Source organism: Ambystoma mexicanum, chromosome 4p (assembly GCF_040938575.1).
Source record: "Ambystoma mexicanum isolate Mex_15411 chromosome 4p, UKY_AmexF1_1, whole genome shotgun sequence".
NCBI lineage: Eukaryota > Metazoa > Chordata > Amphibia > Caudata > Ambystomatidae > Ambystoma > Ambystoma mexicanum.
Window position 1 is genome coordinate 759,597,481 of NC_090927.1, and position 20,250 is coordinate 759,617,730.

Sequence of the window (20,250 nt, forward strand, 5' to 3'; positions counted from 1 at the left end):
AGTGTAAAGTTCCTCCCTGCCAGTGCAGCCGGCAGAGAGAGAAACAAACAGGGCCTGCATCGGTGGCCCAGCTGATGTACTGCAGGAGCACACAAAAGGACATGAGACGCCTGTGTGGTCTCGTGCCCGGAACTGCCTGCCTTCCAGCAGGGCGGGCCTTTCATTTCTAGTACACCTCACGTCACTGCTCATACGCGACGTGAGGCGGATGCAACACTACTCATTCACCAAACCAAGCAACAGAGGAAACTATCACATTCACATCTATGCCCTGCCTGGTGACGGCAGCCCAGCCTGCCACCCAGAGTGGAATCAAATGACATAGACACTTGGTGCAAGAAAAACGCTGCAAGGAAAGACTCCATCCTCTTTTAATTCAAATTAACAGAACCTTATCTATTTAGTGCTCCATTGCTGCAGCACCAATCTCGTCATGAAGCAGAAACGCTCAACATGTTGCGCTGCAATAGGGTTGCCCCCACAACACAGTGAACATTCAAACCGCCAATAAAAGGCAGCAGTCCCCTTTTTCCGTTCATGGCAATCAGGCACCATCAGGACGTGAGGACACGACAGGGCATGTCCGAAAGTCCTTTCCTTTAATGCCTCCTTAATCTTCCGAATTCGTCATCGGTGCCCTGGTCGATCAGGGCTTAGGCAATGTTCTCCTCTGTCCACATTGGAACTTGAACAATGTTTTAAACAAACGTTCTAGACCTCCCCAACTCCCCGGTGAAGTCATTAACATCACCATTCACTCTCAGAGCAGAGAGCTGCACTGAGCTGCACTCAGCGCAACTACGGCAACGGCCACTTCCCATGGACGTCTAAATAAGGGCTGCACTTGCCTTTTGCTGGATCACTCCAGACATGCACCCCATAGATCCTCCTCGGCACTCCTCACAGACGTCACAATGGCTCACAGTTTCTTTAGCCAGAAACCCACCTCTTGCAGACAGAGCCAGGCCCTGACGGCACTACTCACATATGTCGCAACAGCACACAGTCACAATCAAGGGCACTGCAGTGCCCAGCAGAGCCCTGGGTGCTCTCAGTCACTCTCTCCTTCCTCTCCCTTCTTTGCCCTGGGTGGTGAGATACCTTCCTCGGTGTGCAGTGGGTCTCCCTTGTCGTTCTCCTTCATCTTGCTCCTTTACTCTGCACCCCATGCAGCAGTAACATCTCTCCTTACTTCTTGACAGGTTCCTGTCATCCACCTGTTATTCCCTTCTACTGTGGGTGCAGAGACAGCTCGTTGCCAGTGAAATAAAGACATGTTCCTGGAGGTAGCAAGTAAGGTTGTAAGCGCCTTTATTGTAGTTACAAAGTAATCAGATGAAATCCGGCATAAATCCATTGGGATTAGGAGCGAGGACAGGGTGAAGATCACACTGGCTACCACCACCCAGTCTACATAGTTCCAACTGCCTGGGGTGGAACATCCAGTCAAGTACAAATATTTAATTAAAAGCATCCCTTTTATCATCTGTGAAGCGCGTGGTCCAGCGCTCTTATCCTGCCTGCAACCTCACCCTTGAGGTACTTTCATCTGGTGCCCTGCTGTAGACCAAGATACCCATGTTCTGTGCTATTCCATGCATCTATAATTTAAACAGCTGTCTCACTGCTTAATTTGAAGAAAAAAAAACGAAAAAAACTGAATTAATCTAAAATCGATCTTGAAGGAACCAAATTACTTTTGCCATCGGAGTAATTTGCGCAGAATCTGCTAAATAGCTTTATGTGGTGCAGGATTTAGCTGCATTGTGATCATTTTGCTGCTTTTGTACTTCATGCTGCCTTTGAAGATGGCCACCAGCTTTGTATGAGAACTGAGCCCTAAGATAAGACGCCCAGCACACTGTGGTAGGCGATGGCCACCTCTTGACTCTAAAAATGTGGATGGCCCAGGAAATGTCCAATATACTAAGGATCTACAAACAACCATAATTTCCTCCATGGCCATTTCCACCGCCCCTTTCATCAAATTGTATGAGAACCTTAATGACAACATAAAAGAGCTTTCTGCGGTGGTTATTGCGATGAACATCAAATTGGAGACCATGGAAAACAAAAACTTCCACTGTAAGGAAGTTCTACAAGAGTTACATAAAAAAAACAGACTGGGCGCTTGAAACACTTTCAGAATATGCTAAAAATGCAAACCTAGACAAAAAACTTCTAGCTGAAGTAGCCAAAGAATGCTGGGTCTTTTCCAACAACAAAAAAAAGAACATGGTTACAGGGGGGTAGTTTCCCCGTATGTTGTATCCCAGGCGAATCAGACACGTGTTTTGCCAGCTTCCTTATGCAGCACCGAGGGATGTATTCCAACTAATCCACCTGAGATTGCTGCTACTAACATCAGTATTACTGCTTCCAACACATCACGCGGATCCGCTCATGCGCAAAAAGAGCCAACATTAAACAACAACGGAGCGCCTGAGTCCTCTGTGACTCAGGTTATTACTGCAAATTCGATAGATCTCACTTTGACACCTGAGAAAACAGCGAAAGCCAAGAGTCCGTCTACACAACCGCAGGTTGATATCATCGCGACAGAGGGTGGCCAGCCTAACATTCCGTTTGCAGTTGCTCTAAAAGAGAGCCTGGCGGTTACGAACCTAGCTCTACAAAATCCCCAAGAGGCATCAACTTCGAAGCCGATCCATAATCAAGAGCCGCCTTGTTCTCAACCGCAACTGATGTCCCCACCTGCGAGGGCAATTCTTTTGCCTGCCATACATGACTTTTTCAAGAAACCAATGGCTGCACAAAAGCCTCCTGCAGCCAACAAGCAAATTACAGGTGGTTTACTTAAAAAAACTAAAAACCAACCTGCAAGAAAAGCGAGTAAAGGAACGGATTCTCGAAAATTCCTACGTAACATCAAAACTGTCAACTTAACTGTCAACGGCACCTTCAATAAAGAAACCTCGATTGGGAAAAAGCCGGATGCAAGTACCTTAGAATCTATGCCGGTAAACTTCAAAGAGACATCAAACTGTGGCAGTGATGACTACGATGATCTAATGAACATGTCTATGTATGAGGACGAAGAACCTACTGTTAGCGACATAGTAGTGGCATCGCTGCAGAGTGCTCCGAAACCAGGCTCTGCTGCGCTTGCCCACCCTGACCCTGACGGGCCCATTAACACACAGCAGGAAAAAGTTAAGAGTCCACGTACCTCATCTCTGAAGTCGAGTCAACCTCCGCCTATCAGTGAGAAAGCGCTCAAGGGAGCGGCTAGAATCTGCCAACTGATTAAACCACCTTCTCGGCAAAAGATAGATGAGGTATTGCAGAGCCCACGTTTTGTGACACTAGATGACAAAAGACGGATGCTTGATGCCAAACTGCGCACAAAGGGATTGACACTTTGCGAGTCCGACATTTTGTCCACGGCCAATGAGTTACAAGCCTCATTATGTGTCAAACAGGATGTATCTATTGGGGCCCACACGGTGAGCAACTTTGGGCATAAGCCGCCTATGCTTACAGACAGAAGCCAAAAGCAAACAGAATGGCTCAACCGCTCAAACAAATTTTCTCAAAAACCAATGGAAAAGAAGAGAACACATCAACCATCGACGCGGCAAGCACCACATCGTCTAACATTGGAACGTATAGAATCGTCGGATGACCTGATATTAAATCGATTCAATATGATGCGGCTGTGTCAGCTGATTCCCAGCCTACGTGCAATAACTTCTGAAGATCTTAAAATTGTTGAATTCCCAAACGAAAAAAAAACTGATGCTGTAATTTTACACTTACACTCTAAGATCATAGCAGATACATTACTGGATACTGGACCGGTGATGATGTCCCTAGGTTTTGACATAACCAACACCGAAGGAGGTGTCCTGCCTGTTGATCCGAAAGAGAGATCACGCAGTAGATCGCCGAACAAAGTGAATCGAAGTTCGGCTAATGATCTGGAAAACAACACCGAGAAACAACCGAAGGAACGTCTTGTGCCTAGCCCTCCTAAAAACTGGGATTCAGTAGTCCCCCCACATGGGGATGACTGATAAGAATTACAGTTAACGGAATGGTTAGCCCACCGACTACAGGAGACAACGAGAGGAACACTCCCACTATAACAAACAAATGTGACGATTGGTCCTGGTTGGCCAAAACCTTAAACACAGAACCGTTGAAATAATGCCAGGAATCGGGAAGCTCCACTACATGCACTATAGGCTCTTGGAACACTAGAGGCTTTACACATTTATTTGAAACACCCTGGGCCTCAAATCTGGATATTCTGTGTTTACAAGAAACATGGCTCTCTAAAAGTCCATTGTTGGAAGGATTCGAAATAGCTATCAATCCAGCTATAAAACAAACAAAGGGTAGACCGATGGCTGGCCTCCTCTTGGCTGTGAGGAAGGGTGTTGGCCTTCGGATCCTGAATTCCTCTAACCCTTCACCTTTAATTCAGGTCTCCACCGTCGGTGTCTATCAGAAAGATCTAAACAAGGAAGCTTGTCTAGACATCATCAACTTATATTGGAATCATAGACACAATGAAGAGCTTACCTTCATCGATCTTGTAACAACTCTGATAGACGACTTACTCACAAAGGAGCAACCGTTAGATTTGATTGTATGTGGTGACCTGAACATCGTCTGTATACCAGACTACGCTCAAAGTGGCAGAGACAACAGAGGAAACTGCAAACGCGAGCAAGCTGCGGCTCAATGGTGTTTGGAGTTAGATCTTAGAGGCTTGCATATGCTCAATGGACAAACGGTCGGTGATATTCCGGCCTGCCCTACGTGGAGAAGAGCTGACCAAAAATCGGTCATCGACTATATATTTGTGACTGAAAACATCGACAAGAGAACCATGAAATTTGAAGTCATTAAAATGCAACACAGTGACCATGATATGGTAAAATTGTCTTTCCTTCGTCCCTGTTCGGGCAAGCAGAATTGTTGGCCATTTGTGGTGTGCACTGGGACCGGTAGAATACGTCTAAACCTTTTGGACACTGAAGTAGCAGCCATTTATAATGCCTTTCAACACACTGCTAATTCTCTGGAATACCAAAATCTCCTGTCCAGCTTTGAAGAACACAAACGAAACCTAAAACACGTCGAGTTTCGACCAAAGCATAAATTCGACGTGTCTATTCTTCGACGCAAAAGAGAGATGAGACAAGAAATAAGAAAACTAAAAGGTCCGTACACCAACAATATGAGAGAGAGCAAAAGAGTAATCAAGGCCAAATATCGAAATTGGCTTAAATCACATGCAGTGATTATGCTACAAAATGATTCAGAAGAGATGCTGCATAAGATGGCTGGTAAAAACTCAGCAGCATACTGGAAACTGTTAAACAACACTATGGCTCCACAACAAGCCCTGCAGGCAAATGCAGTTACTGAAGCTGAGTGGTCGACGTTCTACACAAATCTCTTTTGCAGAGACAAACCTGTACCACATTGGGTACCCTTGACGTCGAATAAGTGGGATTTGGTGTTTGACAGAAGCGACATCTTGGATATAATCAAGAATGTGCACGACTCCAGAGCGCCGGGCCCGGATGGCCTAACTAACTACACACTGAAAAAAAACCCAGCCTTATGGGCAGATTTCTGCGTTAGTCTGTTGGATCGGGTCATTGCAAGCCGATCAACCCCCAAGTCTTGGAAAAGTGCCGTGGTGGTCCCAATCTTCAAAAAGGGAGACCGCTTAAATCCAAAAAACTATCGGCCCATAGCGCTTCTCGACGTGTTGGGGAAGATTTACGCCACCCTTCTGCAACATAAACTATTAAAATGGGCGACAGACAATAATCATGTAGACCCCAGACAAGCAGGGTTTGTAAAGGGAGTCGGCTGCGGCCTGAACTTTTTGGTATTGAACCTCTTAAAGATGGAGGCAATCAGAACCAACACCAGGATCTATCTGGCTCTGATTGACCTGTCCTATGCGTTCGATAGCATAGACAGAGAGCTGTTATGGAAGAAACTCATTAGATGGAATTGCCCTCCAAGCCTAGTGGAAGCCATCCATGAACTACACACAGATACCACTATTAAGATCTGCATGGACACTAAAGGCACGTTATCCGCTCCGATCATTACACAGAAAGGTGTGAAACAAGGCTGCCCTTTGGCAGCCATTATTTTTGATCTCTTTATATCTGACATAAAAGAGGCATTTAATGGTACAACAATGTTTCCTCCGAAACTACATGGATCGCCTATCAACTATCTGGTCTATGCGGATGATCTTATTCTGTTTGATCTGACCCCCATAGGTCTTCAGCGGAAACTAAACTGTCTTGGACACCTATACTACAGATAACGGCCTTAGAATCAACAAACAAAAATGTGAAATCTTAATCCTGGAGAAACTGCAAGGGTGTAGCTCTCGACAAAAGAAGACCAGATGGTATCTTGGTAACGAGCAACTTCAGATCGTACAACACTCGACATATCTGGGCATGAAGATCAGTGCCAGTAGAAATGACGCACCATGGGCAGAATTGACAAAGAGCAAATGCCGTCAGATGGCTTGTCAAGCGATCCTAATTAACAAAAAATTTGGAAAATTCAGTTTAAAACCAGTAATTGAATTTTTCCAACAAAAAGTGGTACCAGCATTAATTTATGGCGGTGAAAACGCGTTTGGCTGTTCATGTGAACTGTGGAACTCACTCGAGAACATATTTTGGACGCGAGTTCTACAGCTTCCCAGGGGCACCTCAACGGTCTGTTACCGCTATGAACTGGGCCTCATCTCGATAAATGCAAGAGTCACCTGGAACCTATTGAGTTTGTTTAGGAAAACAATGACAAAAGATCCAGCGATCCAATTTAAAATACTCCACAAGCCGGATACTGCCAAACAATACACGATTCTCTTTCAGTGGAATCTCCTCTGTCAAACAATTCTAAAGGAGTTTGATATTTCCACCATAATGCTAACTGAGAATCCTGAGTTGGCAAAAACAAAAATCTGGAAATCTGACTGGATCAAAACTTGCGATTTAGGAGCCAAATCAAGCCTAATGCAAGAGGTCCCAGGAGAAGCTAAAGCATACCATCAGAGACACAATTATCTAACCCTCCTGCCAGATCAGCATGTAAGATCCCTATACATGCACTTCAGGTTAAACATGCTAGAAACAAAAGAGCGTATGAGCAGTTGGGTGAAGTGTGCGGATGCTGACCTAAGGTGTAGATTCTGCAGCAAAAACAAGGAAACTTTAAAACATCTAACGCTGTATTGTGAAACATTTCAACATCAAAGACAAATCCACTTTGGAGCGCTGATTAATGAGCATCGATGTATGACGGTTGACGATTGGTGGGCAGCTTTATTTGAGGGATCCAACAGAGCAGTCTTATTTGAACTAATAAACCTTCTTCGTGCAGTAAAAGGAGGTCTGGACGACCAAAAAGTAAATCTAATGAAACCAAAGAGATGAAATCTCTAGTAGCTCATGGACCTAACCCTAACATGACTTGATGGATGTGACAACACAGCTGCCAAAACGATAAATGGGGGAGGGAGGGATGGAGGGAGAGAAAAAAGAGAATTTATATGTGATGTAGTCTTGTGTTTGTTTTGGTTGACTTGGCTGTTTTTTTTTTAAAGGTTGAACAAACCAATAAAAAATAATAAATAAAAAAAAAAAAGAACTGAGCCCATTGGCATTGCCTTCTTGGTGGCCCCTGCACTTCCCATTGGCCAGCTGGGAAGAGAAAGACACCTTCACATGACCAGCAGGCTTTTTGCCAGCCCACTTCTAAGGCCCGTGTCTACTTCCCTGTCCGCTACCGCACGCCACATGAGACTATTGCCACAAACCGACCCTCCTTGAGGCTGCTACCTCACTCAGCTATGAATCTGGACTACCAAGACTCTCATACCTCTCTCGCCCTGGGTCAGTTCCCTTCTTCTGATTGCCCTCTTTATTAAGTGCTTTCCACTTCTTGGGACCTTTACTCCCTTCTTTGCTTGTTCTCACAGTTCTCCCTGCTTTGCTCTCTAATACACTTGTTTCTGCTCTCATCTTTAACTCCTGATAAATACTGCGATTCTATACCTAGAGTGCCTTAGAATTTAACTCTGATAGCCAAACTTGGTTGTGTTTTGCATTTAACTTTGAAAGTCAAACTTGGGTGTGTTTTGCATTTAACTTTGAAAGTCAAACATGGGTGTGTTTTGCATTTAACTTTGATAGTCAAACTTGGTTGTGTTTTGCATTTAACTTTGAAAGTTAAACTTGGGTGTGTTTTGCATTTAACTTTGAAAGTTACACTTGGGTGTGTTTTGCATTTAACTTTGAAAGTCGCACTAGGTTGTGTTTTCGCATTTAACTTTGATAGTCAAATGTGGTTGTGTTTTGCATTTAACTTAGAAAGTCAAACTTGGTTGTGTTTTGAATTTAACTTTGAAAGTCAAACTTGGGTGTGTTTTGCATTTAACTTTGAAAGTCAAACCTGGGTGTGTTTTGCATTAAACTTTGATAGGCAAACTTGGTTGTGTTTTGCACTTAACTTTGAAAGTTAAACTTTGGTTGTTTTGCCTTTTACTTTGAAAGTAACACCCTGGTGTGTTTTTGCATTTAACTTTGAAAGTCAAAAGTGGTTGTGTTTTGAATTTAACTTTGAAAGTCAAACTTAGGTGTGTTTTGCATTTAACTTTGAAAGTCAAACTTGGGTGTGTTTTGCATTTAACTTTGAAAGTCAAACTTGGATGTGTTTTTGCATTTAACTTTGATAGTCAAACGTGGTTGTGTTTTGCATTTAACTTTGAAAGTCAAACTTGGTTGTGTTTTGAATTTAACTTTGAAAGTCAAACTTGGGTGTGTTTTGCATTTAAGTTTGAAAGTTAAACTTGGGTTCTTTTTGCATTTAACTTGGAAAGTCAAACTTGGGTGTGTTTTGCATTTAACTTTGAAAGTCAAACTTGGGTGTGTTTTGCTTTTAATAGTTGAAAGTCAAACTTGGGTGTGTTTTTGCATTTAACTTTGAAGGTCAAACTGGGGGTGTTTTTGCATTCAAATGTGTAAAGTCAAATTTGGGTGTGTTTTGCATTTAAGTTTGTCCATTAATTGTAACCTGCTAGCCCAGTGACTGTTCCACACCTCTGTACTTGCTTACTCCTCCCACTGTCTCATCTCTCTACTCACCCATGGCGCTATCTGTTTCTCCTATATACTCCAACTGCTTCTCTATCAACTATCCTTCCCTTCTCACTAACAGGGTCATTCATAGAAATTCGCACAAAAGTGGCGCACGCGGCTGGCGCACAGTGTCCCTGTGCGATACACTGCACCAGCCGCGTGCGAAAAAATCCTTTTCATCGCACAGCGTATTCATGGATTTTAGCCTCCGAAACCAGCCGTGGCGCAGAGTGGCGCAGCGACCCTGCAGCAGCGCCAGTTACGCCCCCAAGAACGCCCTCGCGAATGGAAAAGCCTTCAAAATTCCCAAATCATCGCAAAGGGCTGCGCTAACCCTGGACTAGTTCACAGGGCTGCCAAACAGCAAACGCCAAGCGGGGAACGTGTATTTCAGTGGTTCTCGGGAAGTTTCACACACGATTGTCCTGGGTACGTGTACATCAGGGGTGCATGGGAAGTAACACACGCGATTCCATCAGGGCACATGTATTCCAGGGGTGCGCGGGAAGTATCACACGCAAAAACAGCAGGGTACGTGCATTTCCGGGGTGTGCGGGAAGTATCACACGCAATTCCATCAGGTACGTGTATTCCAGGGGTGCGCGGGAAGTATCACACGCAAAAGCAGCAGGGTATGTGTATTCCAGGGGTGCGCGGGAAGTATCACACGCGATTCCATCAGGGTACGTGTATTCCAGGGGTGCGCGGGAAGTATCACACCCAAAAGCAGCAGGGTACGTGTATTTCAGGTGTGCGCGGGAAGTATCACACGCGATTCCATCAGGGTACGTGTATTCCAGGGGTGCGCGGGAGCACCACACGTGAATTGCACGTGTGGGTCCTCCCAGGTGTTCCCTCTACACCCTCCACGGCCCCTGCAGGCGGCCCACACCACAGGGGACTACCCTGCACATGTCCCGCAGGCCTCCCATCCACCATGCCCATGCCCCCCAGCCATGGGGTGATGGGAGACATGTGTGGGGGCCTGGTGGAGGGTGCCCCTGGATGCTGGTGGGTGGGGGTGCAGGGGGACATGAGTTGGACATGAGTGGGGGCCTGGTGGAGGCTGCCCCTGACTGCTGGGGGGTGGGGGTGCAGGGAGACATGTGTGGGGGCCTGGTGGAGGGTGCCCCTGACTGCTGGGGGGTGGGGGTGGTGGGAGACATGTGTGGGGGCCTGGTGGAGGGTGCCTCTGGATGCTGGTGGGTGGGGATGCAGGGGGACATGAGTTGGACATGAGCGGGGGCCTGGTTGAGGCTGCCCCAGACTGCTGGGGGGTGGGGGTGCAGGGAGACATGTGTGGGGGCCTGGTGGAGGGTGCCCCTCACTGCTGGGGAGTGGGGGAGTGGGAGACATGTGTGGGGGCCTGGTGGGGGGTGCCCCTGGATGCTGGTGGGTAGGGGTGCAGGGGGACATGAGTGGGGGCCTAGTGTAGGGTGCCCCTGACCGCTGGGGGGTGGGGGTGGTGGGAGACATGTGTGGGGACCTGGTGGAGGGTGCCCCTGGATGCTGGTGGGTGGGGGTGCAGGGGGCATTAGTGGGGGCCTGGTGGAGGGTGCCCCTGACTGCTGGGGGATGGGGGAGGTGGGAGACATGTGTGGGGGCCTGGTGGAGGGTGCCCCTGGATGCTGGTGGGTGGGGGTGCAGGGGGACATGAGTGGGGCCTGGTGGAGGGTGCCCCTGGATGCTGGGGGGTGGGGGTGATGGGAGACATGTGTGGGGGCCTGGTGGAGGGTGCCCCTGGATGCTGGTGGGTGGGGGTGCAGGGGGACATGAGTTGGACATGAGTGGGGGCCTGGTGGAGGGTGCCCCTGACTGCTGGGGGGTGGGGGTGGTGGGAGACATGTGTGGGGGCCTGGTGGAGGGTGCCCCTGGATGCTGGTTGGTGGGGGTGCAGGGGGACATGAGTGGGGGCCTGGTGGAGGGTGCCCCTGACTGCTGGGGGTGGGGGTGATGGGAGACATGTGTGGGGGCCTGGTGGAGGGTGTCCCCGGATGCTGGTGGGTGGGGGTGCAGGGGGACATGAGTTGGACATGAGTGGGGGCCTGGTGGAGGCTGCCCCTGACTGCTGGGGGGTGGGGGTGGAGGGAGACATGTGTGGGGGCCTGGTGGAGGGTGCCCCTGACTGCTGGGGGGTGGGGGTGGTGGGAGACATGTGTGGGGGCCTGGTGGAGGGTGCCCCTGGATGCTGGTTGGTGGGGGTGCAGGGGGACATGAGTGGGGGCTGGTGGAGGGTGCCCCTGACTGCTGGGGGGTGGGGGTGGTGGGAGACATGTGTGGGGGCCTGGTGGAGGGTGCCTCCGGATGCTGGTGGGTGGGGGTGCAGGGGGACATGAGTTGGACATGAGTGGGGGCCTGGTTGAGGCTGCCCCTGACTGCTGGGGGGTGGGGGTGCAGGGAGACATGTGTGGGGGCCTGGTGGAAGGTGCCCCTGACTGCTGGGGGGTGGGGGTGGTGGGAGACATGTGTGCGGGCCTGGTGGAGGGTGCCCCTGGATGCTGGTGGGTGGGGGTGCAGGGGGACATGAGTGGGGGCCTGGTGGAGGGTGCCCCTGACCGCTGGGGGGTGGGGGTGGTGGGAGACATGTGTGGGGGCCTGGTGGAGGGTGCCCCTGGATGCTGGTGGGTGGGGGTGCAGGGAGACATGGGTGGGGGCCTGGTGGAGGGTGCCCCTGACTGCTGGGGGGTGGGGGTGATGGGAGACATGTGTGGGGGCCTGGTGGAGGGTGCCCCTGGATGCTGGTGGGTGGGGGTGCAGGGGGACATGAGTTGGACATGAGTGGGGGCCTGGTGGAGGCTGCCCCTGACTGCTGGGGGTGGGGGTGCAGGGAGACATGTGTGTGGGCCTGGTGGAGGGTGCCCCTGACTGCTGGGGGGTTGGGGTGGTGGGAGACATGTGTGGGGGCCTGGTGGAGGGTGCCCCTGGATGCTGGTTGGTGGGGGTGCAGGGGGACATGAGTGGGGGCCTGGTGGAGGGTGCCCCTGACTGCTGGGGGGTGGGGGTGGTGGGAGACATGTGTGGGGGCCTGGTGGAGGGTGCCTCTGGATGCTGGTGGGTGGTGGTGCAGGGGGACATGAGTTGGACATGAGTGGGGGCCTGGTTGAGGCTGCCCCTGACTGCTGGGGGGTGGGGGTGCAAGGAGACATGTGTGGGGGCCTGGTGGAGGGTGCCCCTGACTGCTGGGGGGTGGGGGTGGTGGGAGACATGTGTGGGGGCCTGGTGGAGGGTGCCCCTGTATGCTGGTGGGTGGGGGTACAGGGGGACATGAGTGGGGGCCTGGTGGAGGGTGCCCCTGACCGCTGGGGGGTTGGGGTGAAGGGAGAATGTGTGGGGGCCTGGTGGAGGGTACTCCTGGATGCTGGTGGGTGGGGGTGCAGGGGGACATGAGTGGGGGCCTGGTGGAGGGTGCCCCTGACGGCTGGGGGTGGGGGTGGTGGGAGACATGTGTGGGGACCTGGCGGAGGGTGCCCCTGGATGCTGGTGGGTGGGGGTGCAGGGGGACATGAGTGGGGGCCTGGTGGAGGGTGCCCCTGACTGCTGGGGGGTGGGGGTGATGGGAGACATGTGTGGGGGCCTGGTGGAGGGTGCCCCTGGATGCTGGTGGGTGGGGGTGCAGGGGGGCATGAGTTGGACATGTGTGGGGGCCTGGTGGAGGGTGCCCCTGACTGCTGGGGGGTGGGGTGGTGGGAGACATGTGTGGGGGCCTGGTGGAGGGTGCCCCTGGATTATGGTTGGTGGGGGTGCAGGGGGACATGAGTGGGGGCCTGGTGGAGGGTGCCCCTGACTGCTGGGGGGTGGGGGTGATGGGAGACATGTGTGGGGGCCTGGTGGAGGGTGCCTCTGGATGCTGGTGGGTGGGGATGCAGGGGGACATGAGTTGGACATGAGTGGGGGCCTGGTTGAGGCTGCCCCTGACTGCTGGGGGGTGGGGGTGCAGGGAGACATGTGTGGGGGCCTGGTGGAGGGTGCCCCTGGATGCTGGTGGGTGGGGGTGCAGGGGGCATGAGTGGGGGCCTGGTGGAGGGTGCCCCTGACTGCTGGGGGGTGGGGGTGGTGGGAGACATGTGTGGGGGCCTGGCGGAGGTTGCCCCTGGATGCTGGTGGGTGGGGGTGCAGGGGGACATGAGTGGGGGCCTGGTGGAGGGTGCCCCTGACTGCTGGGGGGTGGGGGTGATGGGAGACATGTGTGGGGGCCTGGTGGAGGGTGCCCCTGGATGCTGGTGGGTGGGGGTGCAGGGGGACATGAGTTGGACATGAGTGGGGCCCTGGTGGAGGGTGCCCCTGACTGCTGGGGGGTGGGGTGGTGGGAGACATGTGTGGGGGCCTGGTGTAGGGTGCCCCTGGATGATGGTTGGTGGGGGTACAGGGGGACATGAGTGGGGGCCTGGTGGAGGGTGCCCCTGACTGCTGGAGGGTGGGGGTGATGGGAGACATGTGTGGGGGCCTGGTGGAGGGTGCCTCTGGATGCTGGTGGGTGGGGGTGCAGGGGGACATGAGTTGGACATGATTGGGGGCCTGGTTGAGGCTGCCCCTGACTGCTGGGGGGTGGGGGTGCAGGGAGACATGTGTGGGGGCCTGGTGGAGGGTGCCCCTGACTGCTGGGGGGTGGGGGTGGTGGGAGACATGTGTGGGGGCCTGGTGGAGGGTGCCCCTGGATGCTGGTGGGTGGGGGTGCAGGGGGACATGAGTTGGACATGAGTGGGGGCCTGGTGGAGGCTGCCCCTGACTGCTGGGGGGTGGGAGTGCAGGGAGACATGTGTGAGGGCCTGGTGGAGGGTGCCTCTGACTGCTGGGGGGTGGGGGTGGTGTGAGACATGTGTGGGGGCCTGGTGGAGGGTGCCCCTGACTGCTGGGGGGTGGGGGTGCAGGGGGACATGAGTTGGACATGAGTGGGGGCCTGGTGGAGGGTGCCCCTGACTGCTGGGGGGTGGGGGTGATGGGAGACATGTGTGGGGGTCTGGTGGAGGGTGCCTCTGGATGCTGGTGGGTGGGGGTGCAGGGGGACATGAGTTGGACATGAGTGGGGGCCTGGTTGAGGCTGCCGCTGACTGCTGGGGGGTGGGGTGCAGGGAGACATGTGTGGGGGCCTGGTGGAGGGTGCCCCTGGATGCTGGTGGGTGGGGGTGCAGGGGGCATGAGTGGGGGCCTGGTGGAGGGTGCCCCTGACTGCTGGGGGGTGGGGGTGGTGGGAGACATGTGTGGGGGCCTGGCGGAGGGTGCCCCTGGATGCTGGTGGGTGGGGGTGCAGGGGGACATGAGTGGGGGCCTGGTGGAGGGTGCCCCTGACTGCTGGGGAGTGGGGGTGATGGGAGACATGTGTGGGGGCCTGGTGGAGGGTGCCCATGGATGCTGGTGGGTGGGGGTGCAGGGGGACATGAGTTGGACATGAGTGGGGGCCTGGTGGAGGGTGCCCCTGACTGCTGGGGGGTGGGGTGGTGGGAGACATGTGTGGGGGCCTGGTGGAGGGTGCCCCTGGATGATGGTTGGTGGGGGTACAGGGGGACATGAGTGGGGGCCTGGTGGAGGGTGCCCCTGACTGCTGGGGGGTGGGGGTGATGGGAGACATGTGTGGGGGCCTGGTGGAGGGTGCCTCTGGATGCTGGTGGGTGGGGGTGCAGGGGGACATGAGTTGGACATGAGTGGGGGCCTGGTTGAGGCTGCCCCTGACTGCTGGGGGGTGGGGGTGCAGGGAGACATGTGTGGGGGCCTGGTGGAGGGTGCCCCTGACTGCTGGGGGGTGGGGGTGGTGGGAGACATGTGTGGGGGCCTGGTGGAGGGTGCCCCTGGATGCTGGTGGGTGGGGGTGCAGGGGGACATGAGTTGGACATGAGTGGGGGCCTGGTGGAGGCTGCCCCTGACTGCTGGGGGGTGGGGGTGCAGGGAGACATGTGTGAGGGCCTGGTGGAGGGTGCCTCTGACTGCTGGGGGGTGGGGGTGGTGTGAGACATGTGTGGGGGCCTGGTGGAGGGTGCCCCTGACTGCTGGGGTGTGGGGGTGCAGGGGGACATGAGTTGGACATGAGTGGGGGCCTGGTGGAGGCTGGCCCTGACTGCTGGGGGGTGGGGGTGCAGGGAGATATGTATGGGGGCCTGGTGGAGGGTGCCCCTGACTGCTGGGGGGTGGGGGTGCAGGGAGACATGAGTGGGGGCCTGGTGGAGGGTGCCCCTGACTGCTGGGGGGTGGGGGTGGTGGGAGACATGTGTGGGGGCCTGTTGGAGGGTGCCCCTGGATGCTGGTGGGTGGGGGTGCAGGGGGACATGAGTGGGGGCCTGGTGGAGGGTGCCCCTGGCTGCTGGGGGGTGGGGGTGCAGGGGGACATGAGTGGGGGCCTGGTGGCGGGTGCCCCTGGATGCTGGGGTTGGGGGTGCAGGGGTACATGCATTGGTGATCAGTAGTGCAAGGTGACATGTGGGTTGGCTAGGGGGCATGTCCATGGTGGATGGGCTGCCTGTGGGACATGAGCAGTGGTGCAGGGTAGTCCCCTGTGGTGTGAGCTGCCTGCAGGGGCCGTGAAGGGTGTAGAGGGAACACCTGGGAGGACCCACACGGTCAATTCACGTGTAGTACTACCCGGCACCCCCGAAATACATGCACCCTGCTGAAATCGCATGTGGAACTTCCCGCGCACCCGGAGTACACGTACCCTGCAGGATTAGCGTGTGGAACTTCCCGCGCACCCCGGAATCCACAAACCCTGCAGAATTAGCGTGTGGAACTTCACACGCACCCCGGAATACACGTACTCTGCAGAATTAGCATGTGGAGCTTCCCGCGCACCCCGGAATACATGTACCCAGGCCAATCGCGTGTGTGACTTCCCGCGCACCCCGGAATACACGGACCCAGCCAATTACCGCATGGGACTTCCCGCGCACCCCAGAATACACGGACTCAGGCAATTCGCGTGTGGATCTTCCCGTGCAAACCGGAATACACGTACCCAGCCAATCGCGTGTGGGACTTCCCGCGCACCCCGGAATACACGTACCCAGGCAAATCGCGTGTGGGACTTTCCGCGCAGCACAGAATGCACGCACACGCTATTTTTCACACAGCGGGTGTCTGTGTTTGTCGCGTACCCGTTTGCACATCATTTGTCTTAGAGGGCCACAGTATGTGACATTCATCATAGCTGTATATAGGTGCTTTTTGTTGGTGCACATTTTGGCGCACATTTATTTCAGGGGCAGGGACACTACCGCCTGCTTTCTTGTGGCGGACGTGTTTGGGCCTGTGCGCTGGTTTGACCGTGCGCTGGTTTGCCCTATTGGATTCCATGAATACGTGTTGTAGGCGAGCGTGTGGGCGTTCCGCGCACTTTCCTCCTGTACTTCCCCCGTGACGCCCACATTTTGACTAGTTGTTCCCCATTCCGAGTGTTACGCCCCGTGTTTCGCCTACTTTTGTTGTGTGCACCGCGCTATGTGCGATTTTGCTGTGGCCGTGGCGCACGCCGTTAGATATCCTGTGCGCCGGGGTGCGCCGCGCACTTTTTCAGCGCACATCCCATATTTTTCTCGCGCACGGCCTTCCATGAATCGATGTGCGCTGGTTTCCCTGCGATTTTCGCACTTGCACTGCGATTTTCGCACTTTTACTGCGAATCGCACGTTTTGGCACCTCTGCGCGGGAATTTTCGGCGCACATTAATTCCATGAATCGACACCTTAGTCTTGCAAGAAGAAGTTTAAAAAGGATATCTTGGCCTCCACCCCAGGTCTGCCCATCGCTGATACATATTCCAGCGTCTCTTCCAGACAGACCATCACCAACATACTCTTTGTTGTTCCTTCGCTAGATCTATGGACCCGCATATGATCTCTGTGCTCTGTCCTGTCCACTCCTCTCCCATTAATGGTGGCACCCGCTGGGAAGTCCTCATGGATTCTTTCGACTCCTCCAGAGTCATCATTAATGTCTACCTAAACGGTACTGTCATGGTCCAAGGCCCTCAGGCCAATCTCCTCCTCATCGATAGACGATTCCCTCACCTCATCAACTTCCTTTCATCTCCGGCTGTCCCCTCCTCTCCTACCATGGCTCCCTCCACACCTCCGTAGGGCATACATCTGATTTGTACCCCTCCCCGAAAGGTTTTTAAGGCTGGCAACTTTCTTCATCGTGCCACTCTCAACTCTCTCTGCTGTCAAACACTCCTCTGACATCTGCCACCTCTTGGAAGAACTAGACCTTCATGTCCTCGGTATTTTTGAACATGGTTCACGGCCAGCTCTGTAACAAGTTTTGACACTCTCCTCCCTGACGGCTACAACATCCTCTCCACGGCCAGATCCACCTGGCCTGGAGGGGGTGTAGCCCTGATCTTTCCAGAGTGGATTCCTGCCTCTATCACCCCCACTCAGACTTACTCCTCTTTCGAATGCCTTGTCTGCAGGCTCTCTATCTCTCCTAGCTACTCTCTTACTGTTGCTAGTCTCTACCGCCCCCTGGTCAAATCACCTAAATACTCTCTGAGTGGGCAGACCTCTCCTCCTCCCTCCTGGCCTCAACCTCTCAACTCCTCCTCCTTGGTGACCCCAACCTCCATCTCGATTCTCCCTATTCCTCATCCGTACTCTTTTGCAACCTCTGCGATTCCCTCTCCCTTATTATCCTCCCCTCTGGCCCAACTCATTCTGCAGGACACACACTTGATGTCTTGATCTCCTCTGGCCTCCCCCTCTCTACCCCTCTGACCACTTCTCTCTCCTGGAGTGATCACTGCCTCCTCTCCTCTCATATCTCCCTCCATTCCCCCCAAGCCAAGCCTACCCCAACCTTGCCACCCATCCTTCTCGGAGATCCAGCCCATGAAGCATGTGTCAGTTGAGGCTTTCGCTGCCACCTTCTCTCCCTCTCTTGCACCCCTGGCTGACTCACACCCTGACACATCCCTGTCCCTGCTCTACACTTCTATGTCTGATACTCTTGATGTTCTGGCCCCTGTCATGAGGATCTGTTTGAAGTCCAAAGCAAAGGGCAATTCCTGGTATGACTCCGACCTAGCTACACTTCAACGTAAGTGCAGGGCGGCTGAGAGGAAATGGAGGGCTTCTGGCTCATCCTCTGACAAACTGACCTGGCGCCTGCTCCAAAGGAAACAACGTTCTGTCCTCACCAAGAAGAGAGTCCACATCCAAGCCTGTGTGTCTGCGGCATCTAACAACTCCACCGAACTGTTTAAAATCTGCAAGGAGCTGGCCAGCCCTGCACAGTCTCAACCCCTCCTCTTGCCTCCCAGGCTCTTTGCAATGCCCTTGCCTCTCACTTTATCTCAAAAACCCATGACATCATGTCCACCCTCTCCTCCCCTCCCCCTTCTCCCCTCTCTGTCCGCACTTACTGACCCTCCCTCAGTCACCCCCCACCCTCTCTCTCATCATTTCCTCTTTTCTCCCCTGAGGAGGTCGCTAGACAAGTCTGATCTATGAAAGCCTCGTCAAAACAGGTTTATCCCTGTTGTTCTAAAACCATCAAGGACCACATTGATACCCTCGCTCCAGCCCTTGCTGATTTCTGCAACCTCTCATTTGCCTCAGTATCCTTCCCCTCCCCTCTGAAGTACTCCCTTGCGCATCCTCTTCTCAAGAAACCCACACCTGAAACCTTCTTGTCCAGCTAATGATCATCCAATTTCCATTACTCCCTTTTTGGGTAAACTCCTTGAAAAGCTGGCCATCTCTCAGCTAAACCTTCAATGCAATTCTGTTGACTCTCTCCATGACCATCAGAGCTGCCAGAAGCACAGAAACTGCTCTCCTGAACATCCGTGAAGGTCTGCGCTCTCCAACCTTGACTCTAACATTCCCTCTGTCCTCATCCTACTCTATCTCTCTGCTGCCTTCGACATGGTCAACCATATCACTGTGCTCAACTGCCTCCATGATAACCTGGGTATCACCGATCTGGCACTAGCCTGGCTGACCTCTTTCCTCTGATCGACCCTCCCAGGTCCAACTTGGGTCCTTCCCATCATCTATCTCCCTCTCTACCTGCGGAGTTCCCCAGGGGTCCAACCTTTTGCCCTGGCTTTACAACCAATACCTGGAAACTCTCGGCCACTGCATTGCCATTTTCTGCTCAAATTTCCAGTGCTACGCTGACGACACTCAACTCATTTTCAGGCTGCCCTCGGCCACCTCCTCTCCTTCCCTCATCTCTGATTGCCTAACTGCCAATCAAGATTGGTGTGCCACCAATGATATTTGCCTAAATGCCAACATGACCGAGATCCTCCTCATCGGTACACCTTCACCATCCTTTCCCCTTACTCTCTGGCCGGCCTCCTTTGGCCCTCCTCCCACCCTTACCTGTGGGGCTAAGAACCTCTGGGTCATCTTTGACTCCACACTTTCCTTCTTGCCCACATCGCTGACCTCTCTAAAAAGTCAAACCTCCTACTGCACCACCTCAGAGCTACTCTGCCCTTCCACTCCTTCCCCCAGAAGCTCACTGTCATCCAAGCTCTGGTTCTCTCTAGGTTGGTCTATTGTAACAGCCTCTTTCTAAATTTACCTACCACTACTCTCCGCCCTTCACAACTAATCCAGAACAGGACTGCAAGACTTGTCCTTGGCCTCACGCTCTGGAATCATATCTCTCCAGCTCTGAAATCCCTTCATTGGCTCCCAGTGGATGCAAGGATTAAATGTAAAACCCTCTGCATTGTACACAAGGCTTTCTGGCGCCTGGGTCCAAAATACTTTCAACTATCCCTCCGTAAATACCTCCTCTCTCGAGCTCTTCGCTCCTCTACCTCTAACTCCCTCAGGGTCAGTCGTTTTTCAAAGAAATGAGCTGGGGTAGATCTCTGTCTTCGGCTAGGGCCTCCCTTTGGAACAGCCTCCCTGCCACCATGAAACTTGAGGAGAACCATCTCCGGATCCGTAAGCACCTCAAGACCTTCCTCTTTGCTTCTGCCTTTGCCCCCTTTTTCTCCTGCTGACCTATTTCTCTCTCGGCACTGTTCACCTGGCCACCCTCTGTCCTCTGAGCTCAGGTACCTGCTCACCCTGCCACCCCCCTGCACTGCCTCCGGGCCACCCTGTTTCTGTACCCATGCAGTCTGCCAGCCCCTTTCTTTTTTTCTGTACTA